Source organism: Equus asinus, chromosome 6 (genome assembly GCF_041296235.1).
Source record: "Equus asinus isolate D_3611 breed Donkey chromosome 6, EquAss-T2T_v2, whole genome shotgun sequence".
In the NCBI taxonomy this organism is placed as follows: domain Eukaryota; kingdom Metazoa; phylum Chordata; class Mammalia; order Perissodactyla; family Equidae; genus Equus; species Equus asinus.
The window spans coordinates 64,239,521-64,262,534 of NC_091795.1; the positions used below are offsets into that span (position 1 = coordinate 64,239,521).

The following is a 23,014-nucleotide window of genomic DNA, read 5'->3' on the forward strand; positions in this document are numbered from 1 at the left end:
CAAATCGGGCACTCGATAGGGTGTCACAGGTGAGGGACACAGTCTTGGCTGGGGCAGCGGGGCTGCTCGCTTGCCATTTCCCAGCGCCTTTCCACACTAAGGATCCAAGGAGCCCTCTTCTTCAGCTCATGCTCCTCTTTCTTGAGACGCCCTCCCTGACTGCCTTCCCCACACAGAGTCTGTTCCTCAGAACCCACGGTTTGACCCTAAACAGTGCTGAGCATACAGCAGATGCTTAAACCACGTTTCTTCAATCAGCAAACTTTTGCTGTGTTACTTACCTCTTCCAAGCACGTTGGTCCAGCACTGGTTACAAGCTCACTGAGAGAAGAGCCTGTCTCTCTTCAATCTCAAGTATCCCCAAAGGTCCCAGGACCAGGCAGGGTGCCCAGAAGATGATCAACAAGCTCTTCTTTTTTTTTTTTTTTAAGTGACTCGTGAAAGTGACTGAGAAATAACAGGGCCAGTTAACAAAGTCAGTATTTACTGGGGGATGTATCTGCCCTTCCTTCTCACTGTGACCCTTGCAGGTGGACATGAGGACATCCTTCACCAGGTCCTAACACTTTCCGGGCTCCACCCTCTCCCTCTCCTCTCTCCCATAACTCTCTCTGCTTCCCTTTCTCCTTCAGTGTCTTTCCTCCCCTCCCTTTTCCTTTGCTCCCCAGCTTTATGAAGAAGCACCAAATTAGGCACCAGCATGTCTGGGTGCTAATTCTAACTCTACTACCCAAACTACCTACTTAACCTGGTTGAACAAGCCATGCAGTCTCTCTGGGTTTAGTTTCCCCTTCTGTCAAATGGAGACATTACATCCCTAAGAGCCACTGGGAGAATGAAATGACATGAGGAGGGGTGCCCTTCCCTTCCAGCCCCTTCCACCCATCCACAACATGCTCTTGGAGGGTAGGGGGCTGTGGTTTGGTCCCCACAGCCACGACTGAGCATGCCAGCCTGGAAGCTGGAGTTACACACGTGGTTCCATCTCCATTCTCCTCCTCGCCCCCTCCTCCAGCAGCATGTGCAAGACTCGGGACCCTAGGGAAAGGTTTCCAGTCGGGGCAGAAACAGGCTGGGGGCCTCCGGAGAGGAAGGGGCACAGACTGCCTGTCCCTGGTGTGGGCCGCTCCCCCCACCCCACACTCACACAGAAGCACCCCAACAGAGCCACTCCACTTCCCTTGTGTCTTAGGCAAATGAGAAACCGGAACAAAAGTTCTGAGAAAAGACAGAGGAGGAGGAAGGGGAAGATGGCCAGAATTTAGTGCGCGTCACAAAGGGCGGCTCTCAGAAGGAGGAAAACCTGCGCCGCGGAGCACACACCACATTGTGCCTGCGCCTCCTGCAGCAGAGGTCAGCCCGGGGCCGCCAGGTTCCCCATCGCCGCTCGCTGGGGAGGGAGGCGGCCGCGCTGGAGAGAAGGAGCCCCTCATTAGCCGTCTGCGAGGCTCCTCCCCAGCCCACTGCTAGCAGCATCTGCCAGGAAAGGATCTGCTTAATGCAAGCCCTACATAAACAGATTCCGCGTGCTCCTGTCGCTCTGCCTTCTTCCTGACTCTTTCCCTTTGTTACCCCTTCAGCTTCCAAATCCTCTAGGTCATCTCCGTCTTTGCCAACACGGGGCAAGAAAGAATGTCAGCCTGGGGAAGTCTGAAATGGGCAACCTCTCCCACCCCCACGCGCCCTGTTCACCAAGGGACCCCCAACACACACACAACACTGCGGCCCCTCGCCATCACTGAATTTGGGGGGGGGGTCACCTGCTCCAGTCCCAGAGCACTCCAGAGCTAAGAGGACGTTAGCGAGAACAGTTCAGTGGTTTCTGAAAGTCATTCTTAACCCAGTCAAAGGGGCCATCCTAAACAATGATGAAACTTAAATATTTTCCACTCACATTAATCAGCCCAATAATTCCTTAATGACTTCCTCAGAAGTGTAAAAAAAAAAAAAATCCCTTGTTTGTTTTGATTTGGTTGGTCTTTTTCACCCTTGGGTGAGGATTTCATTGTCTCCACATGGCAAGAAGCAGCCTGGATTTTTAGGAAGGAAGAAATAATCCGCCGTGGATGAGACCAGTCCTGGTGACCTGCAGGTCAAGAGAGAGGGTGCGGCTGGAGAGCTGGCATCCCGACCCCCAGGCTTCTCGCCGTCTCCGTTTCATCATCCACCTATGAAGTAAAGATAACCATAACTACCGCCTGCCTAATCACAGGGTGTTTTTGTGGGTTTGGGGGCGGAACCACGGCTGTGCCAGTCTGGTCCTCCTGTGAAGGTACAAGGCCAAAGCAATACTCGGCCTGCTGGGAAGTCAGTCGTACTTCTGCAAGGCCAGCAGCATTGCAGAGGGGCACCATCCATCCCCCATAGATTCTGACCTCTCCGAATAGATCTCAAATGGTACCATCTACGTAAATGCGAATAGAACTCCAACTCTACATCTATGTGAATGTGAAAATCTTGGGCAGTACTCATACTTTGCAAACGGAAGAGCAACAGCATGTCCCTAAAATAAAAAAGCCACAGCCAGTGTTGTGCTTTCCAGACAGAGGAAGCCGGCTGTCCACCTTCTCGATGCATCTCTATGGTAATTCCAGCTCGTGCCTGACTGCTCAGCGCTTGACCCCAGGGAAGAGAAGCACTCCCACGGAGGGGGCCGGCAGCAGAACTTCGCCCACCAGGACAGCAGCCCCCCGAAGTGGGTTAGAGCTCATCCCCAAGCCAATGCCTGGCATCCCCTATTCAAGAACCACCCAGGAGAGGGGACAGACCTGTGGGCACAAGGGAAGGAGAGGCTTTCATGGCCCTACCTCTTGTGGAGTTGGAAACCTTTGTGGTGGTCGTGCATGAATGGTCACCTGAGCATCCAGGAGGGTGGATGTGAGTGACTGAGTGACTGAGTATGGGGTATGCATTTGCCTGCTGCACCCTGGCAAGAGGCAGGAACCATGAAGATTGGGGCTGCGAAGATGCCCTGTCTATCTGTCCCTCCCCTCTCCCCCTACAGTTTTATCCAGGGTGCGGGGATTTGAGGGTTTGGAGACAAGCATGCACTTACAAAAGCTAAACAGCCACAGCGCAATCTACATCTGATTCATCATAGACCTAGGCATGACCCCAAGTAGCAAAGCATGCCAAAATACATGGGCACAGATACAAATTTCAGGCTAAAGGCGACTGGCTAAAGCCCCCAGAAGAGAAAATCGCCTACAAACTCAGGACGCTGAATCCCTCCACAACGCTGCATCACAGTTGAAACAAACTGAATGTCAGTGAGAAAGAAACTACAGTCTCTGGATGCAAAAAAGTTATGTTTTCACTTTGTTGGGGCCCCAGATCCTGTTCAGATGCCATGTCGCACAGAGGGTACTCATCAGCGATTGTGCGTAAATGTGTGCACGCACAACACTCAGATACGCACACAGAAATCCACACGTGTGCGCATATACACAGATACACGTGTGCACAGGTATGCACACAAAAGCAGATGGACACAGACATAGACACACTCCTCCCAGTCCTGCCAAAGGGGAAGCAACAGCACTGTGAAGCCACAAACCCTAACAAAAGGTGTGGAAGATAAAATGGCAACTACAAAGTACCCGTGAGGAGGAAGGAGGAAAACGCTCCTTGAAACGCAGCTTGACTCACAGTTTTTAAGGCACGAAGTGGGCGAGGATGAAAAGACCTTCGTCAAGAGCGTACAAAGGAAGTCAGTGCAACAGTTGGGCCTTGCTGGCTCCCACACAGAACAAGGCCAGCCAGACTCCAGATGATTAAAAATGAGCTAATCTGATTAGGGAATTTTAAATTTGGATTGATTGCCCAATTCACCGATAAATGGGAACAAATAACTTAAATCTTGCCCCACAGCTCTGCTGCCAAAATTGCCCAGAATCTGCCAAACACTGAAACCAGGGTTTGAGGAGATGAGTGTGTCAGCAGCAGAACAACTGGGTGATCAATATGTATCTGTGGCTGAGCCCTGTGCTGGCAATGTGGAAACATAAAGAGGTCCAGTCAGTTCTGGGCCACCAGTAACCTACAGCTAGGAGGACACACAACATTTAGATATAAGAAATAGGAGCCAATAAATAGGTGTAAAACTTGTGTTAAGCTGTATGGCAGAGGCTGTAATTGCTGTAGATATTCAGAGAAGGGGCAGATCACTAGAGATGGAGGTGGGTTTCCCTTCATCTAGCATGTGAAGGACACAGAGGATTTGGATAAATAGAGAGGGAAGAGAGCATAATTGCTTAACATCCATTCTCCTGCCCACGTGTTTGGCCCGTTATGCAGGTGAGGCTCCAGGTAAAAAGGAAAAGAATCACCCCCTTGAAACTCTCCTCTATCCTCCTATTCATACTCTAGCCAACTATCAGTTACTTAAGGTTTTGTAGAAGCAAATGCTAAATGCCTTTCATTTCTCAACCAAATTGGATAGTGCCACGAAAGAAGGGATCCAACTAATGAAATATGATACGATTCTGAACTGTTCCTTCCAAAACCCATTCCCATGGGAGTCACACATAGACCATGTCATTTGGAGTTAATCAGATGTCTCTGTAGATAATTAGAGCCAGGCTAGGACAGGACCAAGGAAAAAAGCGCTCTTACAATGTACATTTAGCCATGTAACTGCTTTTCGAGGTTCTTTTATAGTTTTGATTTTTTTCTACTAACAAAATTGTCAGGTTTCCTCAGAGGTCCTGTCTACCAATCAGAAAATATCTTGAGTGAAAAAGATGTGAAGAGCTCGGCCATCTCAGAACACCTTCTGGGTTTGGGTAACCAGCCACAAGGTCTGGCCAGTGTTTTTGCTTCTCACCAGGGCACTGGCATTGTTGCCGTGGAATAGACTCTCTCCAGAAAGCTTCTGGAGACTCAGCTCTGAGATTTAACTCCCCCGCTTGGTATCAGGCCAAATTTTACTCTTTGGGGTGTTTTTGCATAGATCTACTACTCCCACAGATGTTTTCTATCCCTTGGTGTTTGTCGTTCACCAGACGCTGGGAGGCACACCTGGGACGCCCTGAAGGGTGGGATAAGAGATGTCTTTAACTCCTAAAATAAAGCCCTAAGTCTTCCTCCAGTGAAACCATACAGTAAGAAACCCATCTCAAGGATCCTCTCCAGGCGACACCCAGGCCAGGGTGGACAACAAGTCAACAGAAGCTCTGCAGAGAGTGAAGGCACATTCTTTGTCAGGCTGACTCTTTGATCCTTAATAGAACTTGAGGGCAGTGCTTCAAGGAAAAGGATGCCCCAGTAGCTTGAGTGTGTGCTGGATTAGAAAATTCTCCTGTATGTGCAACCTCAGGAGTACAAAGGCTACACTAGAGTCTTCCCGTATAAACTCTCACTGCAAGACGAACTGGTTGATTCCATACTCTCTTTCTACGTAAATGCTCTTAGACTGAGAAGAGGCAGGAAGACCAAGACTTTCCGATAAGCATAACAAGGATGCTGAGACGATGTGTATTTCTGACATAAACACTCTTCAAATTCTGAAAGCGCCTAAAATTGTCCGTTAAGAGGTTCGTTAAAACAGGACGTTGTTGTACAAACTTTATTTATTTTCTTGAGGAAGATTAGCCCTGAGCTAACATCTGCCACCAATCCTCCTCTTTTTGCTGAGGAAGACTGGCCCTGAGCTAACATTTGTGCCCATCGTTCTCTGCTTTATATGTGGGACGCCTACCACAGCATGGCTTGCCAAGCGGTGCCATGTCCACACCCAGGATCTGAACCGGTGAATCCCGGACCACCAAAGTGGAACGTGCACACTTAACCGCTGCGCCACTGGGCCGGCCCCATGTTATACAAACTTTTTACTTTCCCATTCCTTTTTTAAAACAATCACAAAGAACATCAATGTATTGAGTTAGGAGGTTGAGCTAACTCCTCTCCATCCTCCTTCCAGAAGGCGAGCGTTTGAGAAAACTGTTGCCTCCTTCTTATTTTTGTGATAATTACTTGTGCAGATCCCTTCCAAGTAAAATGTATATCTCATAGGAGGCAAACATAAAGACAAAAGTAGGACAGGGCCATTTTCCCAAATTTACTCACAGGAAGTCAGATGTTTTCCTTTTGTCCCACCACTAGGAACTTGAATGTGAGTGGAAGAGGCTCCTGGGAAGTAAGATTCAAGAGGCCCAGGAAATGCTATCCACCCTCACCAAAAAATGCCCCCCATCCATTAGCCCATCCTAGGGTCTCAAATTCCACCATTCCGATGTATAATTGGGGGTTAAGCAGTTAGACCTCAGGCTCTTTTTTTGTCTTATTGTGATTTTTTTTTATCACTCTTCTCTGCCTCTCACTGTGTCACCATTAATTCTCTAGAAATTTCTCTGATCTTATTAAAGTAAAAGAGAAAGTCAGCAGACTAGAGAAAAAGAAGAGAGTGGACCCAAGCTACAAGTGGCCACAGGGCCTTCTCTCTTATGTGAGAAAGCGCTGGAAGGGCCTCTGACTCAATTCTTCCTTCAGAATCGACAGAGATGTAACGGCACCCTGAACCAAAAAGGTAAAAGGACATGGGTATAAGTCCTTCAGATTAATGGACAGCCTCCTCTTTTCCTCCTCCTAGTTGACTGTCTTGGCCTCAAATTTTTGGATGAGCAGGAAATTTGACTATGGAGTCCAGAGAGCTCCACACTTCCATCCACCGCAGCTCAATGCTGCAAATCCCCATAAACACAGATAAACTTGGGTACCTGCCAGCAACACAAGGGAACGGCTGTGCTTGCCAGAGTCCTGAAAGAATCCCTCCCATCTCCACTGTCTCTTTTAAGTTTCCTAGTTGCGCCTGGAGGTATGGTGGGGGCCGGGGGGGGGGTGGGGGGGGATGGTGAAGTTGGAACCAGTTTGTAGACTTGCAAGTTCATTGCAATAAGGTTCTTAGTTCTTTCTGCTACCCACTTTTAGCCACTGTAATTCCCTTTTCCTAAACTTGGTCAAGACTGGTTCTCTGGCTGGAAGTGGGAGGGGGGAGTGGGAGGCAGGAAAAAGGGGAAATCCCCTTCCATGCACCAATGCTCTGGGCTCTAAAAGGCATATTCTGCCAATAGCCCAGTTCTGGGAAGCAGCTCTGGGGGCAGCTCAGGATCCTGCTGGGTGGTCTCATCGTTGGGCCTGGGGTGTGGGGGTCAACGGTCCAGAGTTCTATTTCCAGCACCATCAAAACTTCAGCCAAGATACTTGACCTCTTTTCATAAACTCTTTCCCCCAAATGAAAGGGAGAAGGGGGAGGAGGAAGAAAGAAGTAAAAGGGGCTGACCACCCTGAGGAGAGGAATGCTTGGTGTTGAATGAAGACCTTTGGAAGCAAACCACAAAAGGTATTGCTACCCAGCACAGTGGCCCTGCAGGGGAGGAGAAGAGTTTGAGAATGAGGCCACTTGGGAGCTGGTTATCCTGTGGCTTTGGTGCCCCAGGGAGTTCAAATGAAGCCCCTCCTCAGAATTCCATCCACAGGTCACACGTGAGAACCTAACCAGGCTGTTCAATAGGCCTTGGCCATTAGCTGCACCTTTCAGTAAACACTGTTTTTATTGTCAATAAAACCTCTTCAGAAAGCTTAACCTCAAGGCTTACTCATCACGTGACTTCTTCTTTTTAAAAAAACGAAGAAAAAATACACTGAAGAATGAAGTAAAATTTAATTAGAAGCACATGGCTAAATTTCTCTTAAAGTTCTAAATGGCTTAAGAACATATCCAGGGGGAAGCAGTTCCTCCATCTGGACTTGAAGATCTGCTGAGAACAAGGTCTGTGTCAATCGCTGGGTTTTGAGGGTCTGACACCTACAACTGCCCCAGCCAAGGCCAGAGGGAGGAAGGCTTGCAGGTCCAGCTGGGTCCAGGCTCCTCAGCGTGTCTGCTCCTAACGGCAAAGAGACATTCAAGAGAGGACACAGGTCCCCTCGTCTCTAAGGCATTCAGGTCAAACCATTTTACAAGATCACAAAGAATAAAGGGAAGAATTCAAAATATTTTTGATATATGATTTTAGTGGGTTTTTTTTTTAATGTCATCTAATTCATCTCCAGCAGAAAAGATGGCAATTTCTATACACTCCAAAGATAATAGTAACCCCTTACTTTAGCCTCTGGCTTGGAAGTAGTAATTTGAATTTACTTCTAGGTGATCTTACTAAATGAACAGCTGAATTTTTCTCAACTTTTACAGTAAGAAGGAAACGGATACAAAGAAATTTGGAGAGTTGAAACCTGCTGTCACCTAACTCTCACACTCAGCCTTAGATCTGAATTTCCCTGTTGGGTTTTGGGGCCATGACTGTCACACTATACACATTTGAGCTTCAAACATTAACTTTCATGCACACAAGTACATACAGGGCAAGCCCAAACACTGAACCCTGCTTGCAACAGAAGCCAGTTAGCAGATTAATTAGTTAATTATTCCTTAAATAGGGTCCTATTTTGGCTTTCATTGTAAACCATAATCATTTTTTTTCTTTGAACTAAAATCTTCTGCCTTCACTTAACACGTTCTTAGTAAAACATGTGATTAAATTTTCTCACATCAATTAGAATATCATGCACTTTATACTGCATAATCATAACTTCAGTAGGTCAATAGTTGCACCTATCAACATTCATACAAGTGGGCTTTGCCTTAAGAAACTCAAAATAAGAAAATCAGCATTTAACAAACAGATAAAGGGGCTGGCCCCGTGCTGAGTGGTTAAGTTCGCGAGCTCAGATGCAGGCGGCCCAGTGTTTCGTTGGTTCGAATCCTGGGCTCGGACATGGCACTGCTCATCAAACCACGCTGAGGCGGCATCCCACATGCCACAACTAGAAGGACCCACAACAAAGAATACACAACTATGTACCGGGGGGCTTTGGGGAGAAAAAGGAAAAAAAAATAAAATCTTTAAAAAACAGATAAAGATGACCATTCTCAATATGGAAGAACCCTTGGTTCCTCCAAAAATTCACCAATAACCAGAACTCCTGGGGTATAGTATTTGAAGCACTGACCTCAGTCCAATAGTGGGTGCTCATAAGTCTTTCTTAAGAATGATGAGAATGATAATCTAATGCATTTGCTCTGAAGGGATCACGCTTCATGACCTCAAGGTTTCCTTCTAGTTTTGAGATTCTGTGATTTGATACTAAAAATCAGAACCAGCCTAAAATATTAGCAAAATCTTGGGGTGCGGGGATGGGGTCAATTAAGTAAAAGGATTTCAGATCCAAGTGGGGAAATTCCAGGATGCAGGAAAGCACCCACGAACACAAACAAGATACCCAGCTCCCAGCCTGTTCACTGCAGTTCAGGATTCTTTCAACAAGGTTCTCTAACTTTTCCCTCCAGCGCGAAAGAGACCCTAGAGCTGGCCTTTCTCCTCATTGATGAATTGAGGAGATTAAATTACATGATCCCTTCCGTTCTTCCTGATTCTAAGGCTCACTGAGTCTGGGCAGGAGGGTGGCAAAAGAGATCAGGGGCCCCTGACACCTGAAGCAGCATGAGGGTGTGCTACCAAGGGAGACTGCAGAATCAAGCCCTAGATTGGATATTACAGAATCCAAACACTGAGACTTTCAGAGAAAAGGGGAAATCGATGAGGGTTGAGGTCATCGCAAGAGGATGTCAGGGGAGAGAGATGGGACGCGGCCAAAGCCTTGACATTTCCATCACTCGGCTGTGTAGCGTTAGCTCTGGGGATGATGTGGATGAGGAATGTTATGAAATCCTTTCAGCCCCGACTTTTGACATAAGCTTGGGCTCAATCTTCCACCAGACAGGTCTCTGCTGTTCCGGGCGGCAAGTGTTCCTTATCTGAGGCGGAAACACCTCTGCCATTACTGAACCAAGCCAAAGCATATCCAAGATCTCCAGGGGTCAAAGGAGGGACCACCTCGAGGGGCTCTTTGACCCCGCTGGGCCTTACAGCCTGAGGGTCTCCCACAACACAGGGGGTTCCTGTTCTGGTCCTGCCACTTTCTCATCTGTAAAATGGGCTAATAGATATCTGTTAGGTTACCGTGTAGATTAAATAAGTAATACACTTAAGGCACTTAGCGAGCACTCAGTAAATGGTAGCTATGATGTTGATGGATGGAATGAAACTATCAGTACACCTTCAGGTGTGCAGGCCCAGGGGAGAGCTGTTCACAATCTGTCTTTTAGACATCCACCTTCTTTGCCTTCCCAGGCCAGCCCTTCCAGATAGAGCCAAACATAACACACCAAGTTGATCCCATTGAAAATAGTCTTTCAAAAGCTGCAAAGAATAAAAAGAGCCCTGGTGTTCCAAAAGGGGCTTCCCTCTGAGCCTCTGAGGCCACCCAGCTCATCTCATCCTGTCCCAAGTGACAAAAGTCAGATGGGAGCAAAAGAGAGACTGAGCAGGGACAAAGGCAGGAATTTCGGCATAACTCGAGTTACTCAGCTGATCACCAGCTTTCCCATCACAGTGGAACCAATTTGGCAACATTCTCAGATACATAATCTCTTCCCATAGAAATAAATGCTCACTGATCCTGGGATCCGAAGGTAGCAAGAAGGATTTGGGATTCGCTCTTGGGAAGTAAGAGAGCTTGACAAAATGCCTTCCTCCTCCTCCGTTGATGAGAGTGAAAATCTTAACGTAGTTTCCAAATACTTTTGCTCTGATAAAATGGTAATAGCATACGGCAGCTACTCCCCTGGAGAGTGACTGAGTGGAGCACCAGCCAGGGGACGCAGGTGAGAGGGGAACGGAAGCCTGAGCTGGGCTTGACCCTCCGTCAGTCCCTGACCTGCAGTGTCCCTGGATGGCAGGAACTTTCTGGGTTGTCCTGAAGGGAATGTGGGCTTTAAAAACAAGGAGACCTGGACTCTGCTGTCATGAGTCTTGGAAGGGAGTGATGGAATGCAGGCTGCACTGGCTCAAGTCGAAAGGGGGAGAAAGAGTGTTACTCTAGGGACGAACATGGCAGCCTGAGGCCCAGAAGAAAGACCTTTGAGATGAGATGGGGAAGGGCCCATCTCATACAAAAGGCCAGGACTTGCAGGAGGCCCAAGACAAGCTTGGAACATAAGACTCCAGCCAGAGAGAAGGGGCATGAGAGGCAGGAGGGAGAGATCCATGGCCAGGGATTAGACGGGGCGCCAAGACCTGGTCCACCAGACCCAAAAGTGAGGCCAGCTGGAATATTCCTCAGACTGAAGGCTTAAGAGTGTATCTAAATCTCCACAAGGCGCAGTCTCTCTGATAAAATGGAGATAATAACAGCACAGACTCCTGTAAGTTGTTGTGAGGATGGCATCGATGTAATGTAGGTAAAGTGCTTGGGGCAGAGGAAATACTCAGCAAATGGCAGTGATGGATAGCATGAATCATTGCAAAGCCAACCTACCAGCATGTAATCTTTTCAGTACTTGAGCCTAGCTTGGATTTAGTTTCTTAAGTAAAATTACCCTTCCTAGACTTCAAACTGCTTGACAACTTGTCAGGGAGGAGAGTAGATGCTTTAAGGTCTCAATTAACATAGACCAAGGAATAGTGTACTAGGGTGCCGGTGATAGAGACAAGACCAGGTTGGGACTCTGGACTCAGTCGTGTGCTTCTTTTTATGCCCCTGGCTGCCAGGACACTTGGCACCAATCTGATGGCAGACAGGGTAATTCCATGATGGAGGGTGAGAACCCAGCGGGGAGCATCCACAGCCTTCCCCAGGTGTAATCTCACCAGCGGGGTTCCCCTCTGGATTTCCACCAAAAAGACTCCAACAGGGATTTCTCCTCCATCTTTTCCTCTAGCAAATGATTCTAAGTTCATTTTGCATCAAGTCAGAGCCCTCAAAAGCCACATCACTGGATCTTGCCAACCTTGCCACTGGCCCAGTCACCTTCGCTGTGTCATGCCTTAGTCTTCAATCCTCCATGTTTATCAAGGCTTTTGTGGCCGAGGGATCAATGCCCATCATGCCCCTGTGACCTTTGTGTCAACTACATGAGAAAATGATTTTAGAAAACTCTGCCTCCCCTCAGGAGCTGGTAGACTGTCCGCTTTCTGATCAAGAGCGCCACGCAATTAACCCGGTTTTCATTATGCCCCGGCTGCCAAGAAGCTCAGAACCAAATTCAGTGCTCCATCAGAGCAACTAGATGAGCCAATTTCTTTCCATTTGTGGCCTCAATTTTCTATGTATGTTTGTTAAGTTTCTTCTATAAGGTGTTTCCATCCTTAGTAGACAAAAGCAGGCTAAGAAACAAGTAAAAGCAATACATTCTATCCCTAACATCGTCCCCTTTTCACATGCTGCCTCCTCCAGGAAACCTCCCCTGACCTCTCCGGCACACAGTGACCCCTCCCTCCTCTAATTCTAACAACACTTCCAGCTCCGTTCACGCAGCACTTTCAAAGGCGTCCTCTTACGGTCCATAGGTATTGCTCCCCCTAAGTGGCACGTAAGCTAAGACCCAAGGGCTGTGTCCTGTGCTTTTTAGGACCTCCCATAACATTTAACCACAGTCACACATTCAGGACTAAAAGAATCTCAGGTGCTTGGTAGCTCGCCCAGGACAGAAACGGTGAGGAATTTAACCCAGGATTTCCCTAAGACCTTCCCCCCACCTCCCCCAACTCTCGAGGCCGGACTCGCGGGCATTCGCTCGCACCTTAAACGGTACATCACGCCACGGCAAGGATGATCCCTGGGAATGCTTTTAGAAGATTACTCACCCACACCGACTAGCTATTTCTGTCTTACTCCTGAGAGCATAACCGAGGCACTTCTATACTTAAATCAAATGAGTGTAATAACTGACATTTCAGATTAGAGCGAAGAGGAGGGCAGCCCTTAAAGAGATGGCGCTAATTGTTGAACTTGAGGAACAACAGGCATCTCCCAGCCGCTGCCGCCTCTGCTTCCCCGAGGAACTCAGGTGTGAGGGCAGAGGCCCAGCCCGTGGGGCCGAGGGCAGGGACGGCTCCGCAGCTCCTGGCCGCCTGGCTCCTGCCCCGCCCCGCACTGACACGCATAAATCAGAGCCATCTGGCTGGCTCCCCTTCTGACACATGTGTCAGCTCCTCTCCCAGCCTCCACACCCCCTCAGCCTAACGCGCTCCTTATGCACAGAACCTGGAGTCGGCTCCCTTTCCAAACGGAACAGCTCATGACATATTAAAACGATGACCCCACATACCACTCATTTGACATTTACCAACACTGCCTTGTTCCGGCATATTCGTTTCCTGCACGTGTGGAGAGCAGGGATCCTCAAAGCAGGGCACGGGCAGGAGAAGGCACCGTGCCCAATGGGGAGAGGAGAGAGTTGAGAAGTCATATTCAAAATTACCTTTAAACGACTGAATTCACTTTGTAATTTCAAACAACGTGGCTGGTGGGGGGGGGGTGGGCAGGACATGCTTAAATTTCAAAAAATATGAGCTTTTAAAAAAGGAGGGAGACAAAAAAATTGTATATAAATGTTCATAGCAGCATTGTTCATAACAGCCCAAAGATGGAAACAACTGAAACGTCCATCAACTGGAGAACTGAGAAACAGAATGTTATATCCAATACAATAGAATATTATTCAACCATAAAAAGGAACAAAGCTCTCCCGATACATGGATGAACCTCGGAAACAACATACTAAGTGAAAAAAGCCAGATGCACAAGGCCACCTATTGTATGTGAAATGATTCCATTTATGTGAAATGTCCAGAACAGGCAAATCCAGAGAAACAGAGAGGAGATCCGTGGTTGCCAGGGGAGGAGGGTGGGGTAATGGGAAGCGACTGCTCATGGCTATGGGGTTTCTTTTTGGGGGGATGAAAATGTTCTAAAAAGTGATGGAGGAGATGGTTGCATAGCTCTGTGAGTACACTAAAAACCACTGCCCTGTACATTTTAAATGAGTGAATTGTGTGGTACGTGAATTCTCTCTCAATAAAGCTGCTATAAAAAGGTGGAGGGGGTGGGTAACTGGCCGAGACCAGCAGCACGTTGTGGGCAGGAAAGAGCCTCTCTTCGCAGCATCCACACTCCCAACCACAGGCCTGAGTACAAGAAGGCGTTCAAACCCTTGCCCAACAGGGGACTGACTTATAAGCAGAATGAGGTGATTTACATTTCCACACGTCACTGCGGTCCTGCTGGCCACGGCCACCATCCTCCCTTGCCCTCTGTCCCCTGGAAGCTCTCTCGCTCTCCCCTTCTGATCGGGTGCTCTAACAGTCTCCTCCTGGTGCCTTCATCACATGACCGCCTTGTTCTCGACCCCACACCTGACTCCCCACTGAACCACATTGCCTTCAGGCTGAAAGGACTGAGAGGTGCACCAGCTCCACAATTTACAAGTGAGGAGACTGAGGCCTGAAGAAGCTGAGTGAGTCACCCCAGGACACAGCTTGACAACAAATATTCGGTCAACAAATATTTATTAAACATCTACTACATTCCAGACAGTGTTCAGGCACAGAAGATACAGTGGTGGATGAAACATAGTCCCTGCCCTCATGGAAATCATGGAGCTCACATTCCAGAGGTGGTGGTGGGGGCGGGGAGAGCTCAGTAAATAAACTGCTCCATGGCTAAGTCAGGTAGTAGGGGTGAGGGGCTGCTATTTTCAATATGGTGGTCAGCAAAGCCCTCTCTGATGAGGTGACATTTGAGCAGAGACTTGATATATGTGAGGGATGTGAGGGCCATCAGGACCCACCAAGCACCTGATATTCTTTTAGGCCCTAATGTGTGACTGCAGTTAGATTTTATGGGAGGTACTAAGAAGCGCAGGAGGACATCTCAAGGAAGAGTGCTCCAGGTAGAGTTTTCCTGATAAGTGCAAAGGCCCTGAGGTTGGGGCAAGCCAGGAGCAGTTCTTCAAATGCTTGTTCAGGGGCTCTCACTGCTGTAGCCATTGCTTGTTTCCTGTTGGTCCTGGCATTCAAGGTCCTTCCCAATAGTAGAGAGTAATAATAATGATAATGATAATAATGGCAGCAGCAATAACATTCATTGAGCACTTAGTGTATGCTAGGCATACATTAACTTCATACATTAATTCATTTAATGTTCACTGTAACCCTGTGAGGCATGGATGATTACCATTCCCATTTTACTGATGAGAAAACTGAGGCACAGAGAAGTTTGGTAATCTGTTCAAAGGTTGCCCAGTTTCGAAGTGGCGCAGCCAGGACACACAGCCAGGAAGTCTGAATCCACCCCCGACAATGACCTTGACCACCAGCCCACCCAGCCCTAGTTCTTGATATCAGCCCTTCCCACCTGCACCCTCGGCCTCCCCGTCACCTGCCTCCCCCTGGTTATTCAACACAGCTTGCGGACTCTATCTTTTAGGCCTTGCTCGTTTGGCACCTCCCTGCATTTCACATTCTCTCCACTCAGTGAGGTCCACCTCTGATCCCACACGCCCTGGGGCTTTCCCTGGCCAGTGCTCACGGCAGTGCCTTTGGTTCTCACCGGCACCAGCGTCCGTCAAGGCTGCCTCTGATCGTGTTCAGCTTTAGTAGTGGCCCTTCCCTTCCAACCTAAGCTCCTTGAGACTGTCCAGTTTTTCTCCTCTCATTTCCACTGAAATGAATTAATTCTAGTTTAAGGATGGGAATGAAGTCAGTCTGCAATCACAGCTTGTTTAATTGAACTGCAGTCAATCTCTCAATCACCACTTTAATATTTTTCACAGCTTTATTGAGGTACAATTAACAGACAGTAGGTTGAACACATGTAAAGAGTAAACTTGGATAAGTTCTGACATCCATGCATACCTGGAAAACTATCACTGTAATCAAGATAACGAACCCTCCCTCCAGCCCCCAGTTTCCCTGGACTCCTTTGTATCCTGTCCCTCCTGCCCTTCCACACAACCTCCATCCTAAAGCAACTACTCGTTGACTTTCTGTCCCTCTAGGTTAGTCTGCATTTTCAAGAATTTTGTATGAATGGAATCACACAGTGTGTATTTGTGTTGCTCTGGCTTTTTGCACTCAGCATAATTATTTTCAGATTCAACCATGCATTCCTTTTTATTGCTAAATAGTATTCCATTGTATGAATATACCACAATTTGTTTATCCTTTCGCCTGTTGATGGACATTCGAGCTGTTTCCAGTTTGGGCTATTACAAATAAAGCTGCTCTGAACATTCCTGTACCAGACTTCATGTGGACATAACTCTCATTTATCTTGGGTAAATACCTAGGAATGGAATGGCTGGATCACATGGTAGGTTTATGTTTAACTTTTTAAGAAACTATTTTCCAAAGTGATTGTACAATTACACTTTTCCAACTCTGAAACTTTGCACTTTCCCATCTTCTCCAACCCACTGCAGTATTTCTTTTCTAGCTCCACCACCAGAGCCTGGGGGCCAGAGGCCCTTAATCCTCTTCTTCCTTCCTGCTCCTTTATCTGGTGTCTGGGGACATGATTTTTGAAGTCCCAGAACCTAGAGAATAGGGCGGATCTGTATCGGATAAGCAAATGTTCCTCTCTGTCTTAACCCGACCCAGCCCCATCGGTCTCCCCAGAAACTGGAGTGAGCATCATGTTTTAAGAATTTTGTAGCCACCCTTCCCTGTGGTCGGTCTATATAGTTCTTGGCAGTTCACTGTGTGTCTAGTAAACGCCCAGAAGCCAGCGGTTCCAAACTAATTAGCCACAACTTTTTATTACTCCCAGCAGTGGAGATTCAGTCTTCTCCGATCTTCCCCAATACAAAACTTCCCCCTCCTCCTCCTCCTCCTCCCCCAATTCTCCATGTGCCAATTAGTTCCAGTCTCCTTCAGGAGGGTTCTCCTGATGACTCCAGCACCCAGGGAGCTCTCCCTCCTCTGAACTCAAAAAAAGCCCCTGTCTGAGCCATTTCTTTAGCACTCAGGAAACACAGCAGCCTTGCATTTCATCCGGCAACTAGATTTGAGTCCCTATAAGTATGTGTAAACCACAGTGCCAGGGCTAAGGAGGATGGAAAGAGAACCCAAGTGTAAATGCTGCCCTCATACACCATAAAGTCTAGAGCAGGGATAAGACATGGTTACAACTGAAATGTTTCTAAATAGTCTGGTAATTGCCATAAAAAACGAGCTAAATGTAGTGGGGCTTTGCCAGGCAGGAAAAAAAGTGAGGAAGCGGACACTGATCAGGGTTTCACAGGAAAACAGCAGCCGTTAGCAGCCACGTTGGAATGAAGCCCCCTATCATGGACCGGCTAGGTTACTATGATGTTCAGGACCACCCTGATTCATTTGTGTACTGTGTGCTTAACCCAATCCACCACAAAGACACTTCCCCTCCCTCCATTGTCTGGGCTGCAGTAATGTATCGGCTGCACATTTATGGAGTACCACTGGGTACCAAACAGCAAGATGGTCAACATCGCTGCCCCTGCGGATCTTCCAGTCCAGGGGAGGATAAGGACAAGGCAGTAACACTTTATAATCCAGTGTGGTTGGTGCCCTGAGGGAGCATGCTAGGGACCACAACAGACACACACAGGGGGCTGTCACGGGGTCAAGGAGGCAGCACAGGAGGACTGGGCTGTGCTGAAATGAGACAATCAGCCAAGCACTCTCCCCTCTCCCCCAGGCCCTCCTTACTGGGTGACTCAAGGCATCTCCATGGGGAGTATTGCTGCTGCCCCACATTGAACCAGTGGTCAAAAGCCCCTGGAAGCCCCTGACAGTCAGATCCCTATCCAGAAAAGCTCCCCGCTCCTGGCAGCCTCGTGATTGCAACCTCAGCACAGCTTGAAGTTGGCATCCCCTCTTAGCACCGAGTTGCGGGCCATATGGCGGTACAGCTGATGCTGCGTGACGCAGGGCAGCTTTGCTTTCCAATCCACGTCAGCCCCAGCCACGGGTACACTGTGGCATTTAAATTGCAGCAAGGGACCTTTGATTGGGATGGGGAAGCTAAATTAGAAGCCTGCAACATGTTTGAAACACCTACGAGAAGGAAGAGCATGAAGCAAGGCTGTGAGGGGGCCGGGCAAGCACATCGATATTTATTTATCATACTTTTGGCAAGAAACCAGGCCACCCAAGGGGATTAGGTGTGTGTGTGAGCTCTCAGAGCCTCCAGCTTGAAGGAACAGTTTCCCTCCGGAAAACCTGGATGGAGGCTGGATTATTAACAGAGGGAGAAAGGAAAGCCCGTGGTGAATGGAACACACAAACCAGTCACTCTAGAACACCCACAGCCAACAGTCCTCAGGGCCAAGAACTCTGTCTCTGACCCTGGGCAACGTAGCTGCTTTACAAACATTCTAACAGATACATACACAACTCCCACATGAAAGGAGTTCACTGATCTAGAAGTCGCACGTCTGGTCTCCTTGCCTGTCATATCAAAGAAAAGGGAAGAAGGTAAAAGAACATCTGTGCAGGGAACAGAGGTGTCGCTAAGCCCCTGCGCTCTTCCCACAGACCCTAACTCAAACCTGCCTTCCCTACTTTCGACACACTTCACCAGCTTCCGGTAACTAGCAGCAACTCTCGATCCACAACTCACTGCACATCCCCTGACCCCCAGATAGCAAATCCAAAGGGAAAGGTCCCTGCCAATCAAAGGCCATGTGGACACAGACCTTTTTTGTGTCCTGATTCAACTGGAAAGACTTTTTTGAAGAACTGGGGAAATTTAAACATGGTTTGAGTGTCAGACGATACTGAGGAATTACTGTTGGATGTATTAGTTGTGATGATGGTCTTGTGGTTTTGCAAGAAATGTCTTTATTTTCTAGAGATGCAGTCGGAAATATTTGGGAGGGGAATGTTATGTCTGGGATCGGCTTTAGAATACTTCTGCAAAAAAAGATGAAACAGAAGTGTTAAAAATCTAGATGACGGGTGTATGGGAATTCATTGTTCTACTCGTTCTACTTTTATAGATGTGATCATCTGAATAACAGAGCTTTTTTAAAAGCTCCAAGCAGGGAGGTATGCTATAGGCACACCAGCCAGTGTGAGGCTGGCCGCCTGATCTCAAGGGGAGAGTCAGAAAATGGAAAACACAAGCCAACAGCCTGGGCCAACCTCCAGGTGACCTCAGAGATCCTGAATTACAGCCAACCACAATAATGCAGAGTCATAATTATGACCATCGATATCAAGAAGACATTCGGTTATTTTTCAGTATACTGGAAGACAGGCAAAAAATTTTTACCTAAAAACATGACCAGAAATGTTTCAGTTTCATATTTACAGGGATGTGAAGTTTCAATTATCTGGTACAGTGGTTCTCAAAGTGTGGCCCCTGGACCAGCAGCTTCAGCATCATCTGGGAACTTGTTAGAAATCCAAATTGTCAGGCTCCACCCCAGAACCACTCAAAACAGAAGCTCTCGGGTGGGGCCCAGCCACCTGTGCTTTAATAAGCCTTCAGGTGATTCTGATGCTCTTTAACCTGTGGCGCTAGATAAACCGGACATTACCCTGAGCCTGCTGTATACACAGCGGAGGTGTAAACACGCACAGAGTTAGACAAACTCTGCCCTATACCCACTGCCCTGACCAGTAAGCTGGTAGGGAGAAGAAACAAAATGATATGGCCCCCCCCATTAAAAGTGTGCACTGTCGAAGCCCCATAAACCCTGAGGACCCTCCCCCTAAGTCCCTGCTCCAGGAAGCCCCATAAACAGCAGGCGCCCCATCTGCAGTTGAAAGGATGCACACTCTATTAAAACGGATCGTAGATGGATTACATAACCCACTAAATCCCAACCGCTCGGCAAAACCCACTGACAGCGCTGGGCTGGCTGGTGGCTTCTCCAGGCACGCTGAGCTGGGAGGATGTACCTGGGTCAGGGTGACCGACTGCCCACCTGCACAGACGGAAGATAATATGCCAGCAGGTGCGGAGATGAGGAGGGGGAGGACCAGGCAGGAAAGCAAGTCCCCACTTCAGTGTTTAATTCATAAAATCACAGAACATTGTGGCCTAATAACAGAGATCCCTGAGACGAGTTTCTAGATTTATAGGTAAGAAAACTTAGGCTCAGAGAGGTGAAGTGAGTGCACGGGGGAAAGAAAACCCAGCTTCCCAGAGTCCCAGGGCTGATTCCTTCCATCAAACCTGGGGGAGGGAGGGAGGAGGGTTATTTCAGTGGGTGTGGGAAGGAGAGAAGGCAGTTCAGCCTGGAATCAAGAGCAGAGACCCCCCCCCCCCGGGGCCAGCTGGTAGCACAGTGGTTAAGGTTAAGGTTATGCTCTCCAATTCTGGGGTTTGCCGGTTTGCCAGTTTGGATCCTAGGCATGGATGTATGCACCACTTATCAAGCCATGCTGTGGTGGCATCCCACATATAAAGTAGAGGAAAATGGGCAGAGATGGTAGCTCAGGGCTAACCTTCCTCAGAAAAAGAAAAAAGAGTAGAGACTCTGAAGCCAGATTGCTTGGGTTTAAAGCTCAGCTCTTCCACTTACAAGCCTTGTGGCCTTGGATAAGTTAACTTCTTTCTGCCTCTGTTTTCCAGTCTATAAAATGGGGATAATTGTAAAACCTCCTCCGAGTGGGAACAAATGAGTTAACTCGGATACTTGGCAAAGGGCTTCGCACAAACAAGCACTCAATAAATATTAGTTATTACCTATGATATTAACTTGCTCTAATGTTAGCAGTGGTAGCATTGGAGGTAGGATTACAGGAAATTTTCATTTTCTTTTTTGTATTTTCAAAAATTTCCAAGGAATACGCATGTGGCTTTGGTAATTTTTTCAAGTTAATTAAATTTGTCAGGTATGTATTCATCTTATTCTGTCTGCACCACCTAGTCCTAAGTTCTATAGGGGATCAAAGAACGGAAGAAGCCAAAGGACCCTCTTCAGAGACTTGACTTCTTTCATCTGATTAGAGAAAAAAGAACTGTTTAGGAACCAGATCAGGACATTATGTCAAGTGAACATTATATATATACACGCATGTGTGTGCATGCGTGTGTGTGTGTGTGTGAAGAAGAGAGAATCAAGTGTGATGATAACAAACCGAAAGTCCCCATGGAGGAGGTGTTCCATGCAGGAAGAAGAGCAAACCGAAGCATAGCCGGGGCTGCAGGGAGGGTAAAAGGCCCAGGAAGGGAAGGCGATCTCCAGGAACAGCATCTGAAAGGAGTTTGGGGTCAGAAGGATGAAGGAACTTGCTAAAGGGGACACGGTTAGTGTGCGGCCCTGTTGGCTCCTCTTCAGCAAGTTGGCATTAATCAATGTCAGACGAATTAGCCATTTCCCAACCGCAGACCTGATGGGACACACAATGGGTACGTCTTGAAGTGCAGGAGGAAGGAGCGGAAGGTCTAAAGCATGACCTGTCTCGGGCTGCCCTGTGAGAGGGTCGCTGGGAGCTGGGTGGCAACGTGGGCATGCTGGGCTCTAAGGGGGTGGTCTGGGATCCTAAAAGTTTGAGGCAAATAAACTTGGCTTATTTCATCAACTGGCTCTGGCTTCATTAACAACTGATTCCTCCACCTAATGGAAACAAGGGTTGGGAATAACCAAGGAGATCACTTATTTTAATTCAATTTAATAAATAATTATGGAAACTCTCTACAGGCAGGGCCCTATCTAGGCACAAGTGGGCATATAAACAATGACAAGGTATGGCCCTATTCTCAAGGCATTTGCAGTCTAGCTGGGAAAGCAGGTGTGTACAAATATCATATCATAATATAATGATACGATATGAAGATAACTAACACACATTGAATAATTAGCAGATGTCTCCCACACATGTCTGCTTTTATTATCTCAGTTAATATTTTTTTTCTTTTTGAGGAGGATTAGCCCTGAGCTAACTACTGCCAATCCTCCTCTTTTTGCTGAGGAAGACTGGCCCTGAGCTAACATCCATGCCCATCTTCCTCTATATGTGGGACGCCTACCACAGCACGGCTTTTTGCCAAGCAGTGCCATGTCTGCCTCTGGGATCTGAACCGGCGAACCCCGGTCCGCCGAGAAGTGGAACGTGTGAACTTAACTGCTGTGCCACCGGGCTGGCCCCTCAGTTAATATTATTATGTACTAGGTATCATCTCAGTCATGTACTACGTCAGATCATCCTCAGAACAACCCTGTGATGTACATACTATTATGATGGATGAAAAAATGGAGGGAAAGAAATGAGCATAGCTTTGCCATTTGAGTGGAGGGTCATTCCCAACAGAGGGAAGAGAAGAAGCAAAAGCACAGAGGCTGGAAGGCCCAGGGGCCCTTGTGAACTGAGGGTGGTCCAGAAGGGTGGCAGGGAATATGTTCATGGGGAATAGGATGAGATAAGAAACCAGAAAGGAGAGCAAGTGAGATGCAGAGGACCTTAAATGCAAAGCTAAGGAATCCAAACTCTCTACTCTAGGTGGTAGAGAGTCATGGAAGTTTCCTGAGATGAAGAGTGAATGACCATTGCTGCTCTGGTGACAATGCTCAGGATGGCTCTGAGGGCGGATGGCCCCTGAGGGGCCTCCATTACTATTCCAGTGAATGATGTAGGGCCTGGTCTAACTCATGCCACCAAACCAAGCATGTGATACTGACACATATGAAGCAATTCCCACATACAAGCACTGTTCCATATACCCCCATTTACCTCATTTAATCCTCAGTATCGCCCCATGATGTAGTTACTGTTATATCCCCATCTTAAAAAGAAAGAAAATCTAGGCAAAGAAGTGTTAAGTAACTTGCCCAAGGTCAAGAACAAGGAGCTTTACATCATTTCACTTAATCCTCCAACAATCTCGCCCAGCTCAGACAAGTTGCATAACTTGCCCAACTCAGTCTCTCTGACCCCAAAGCCACACTCATCTTGGGACACAGCTCTCCACTAGGACAGTGGGGCTGCAAATGTTGGAATGGAAAGGAGGAACCAAAACCAGTGAAATTAACAGGAAACACACAAGGCCACATATTGTATGTTTCCGTTTATATGAAACATACAGAGTTGGCAACTCTATAGAGACACAAAGAAGATTAATGTTTGCTAGGAGCTGGAGGAGGGAGGAATGAGGAGCGACTGCTTAAGGGTGCAGGGCTTCCTTTTCG

General features: G+C 47.7%; 1 protein-coding gene across 3 annotated transcripts in view; it reads right to left on the reverse strand.

The window, feature by feature from the left end:
* Positions 1-23,014, reverse strand: part of PRKCE (protein kinase C epsilon) — a 496,436-nt gene that overhangs the window by 389,581 nt on the left and 83,841 nt on the right. The window contains exon 1 of one of the 3 annotated variants that reach the window (XM_070512147.1): positions 282-337. The exons of the other annotated variants lie outside the window; for them this stretch is intronic. The gene's annotated coding sequence lies outside the window, so the exon portion shown is untranslated. Of the gene's footprint in view, positions 1-281; positions 338-23,014 lie in introns of those variants that run through there. 3 annotated transcript variants of the gene reach the window in all.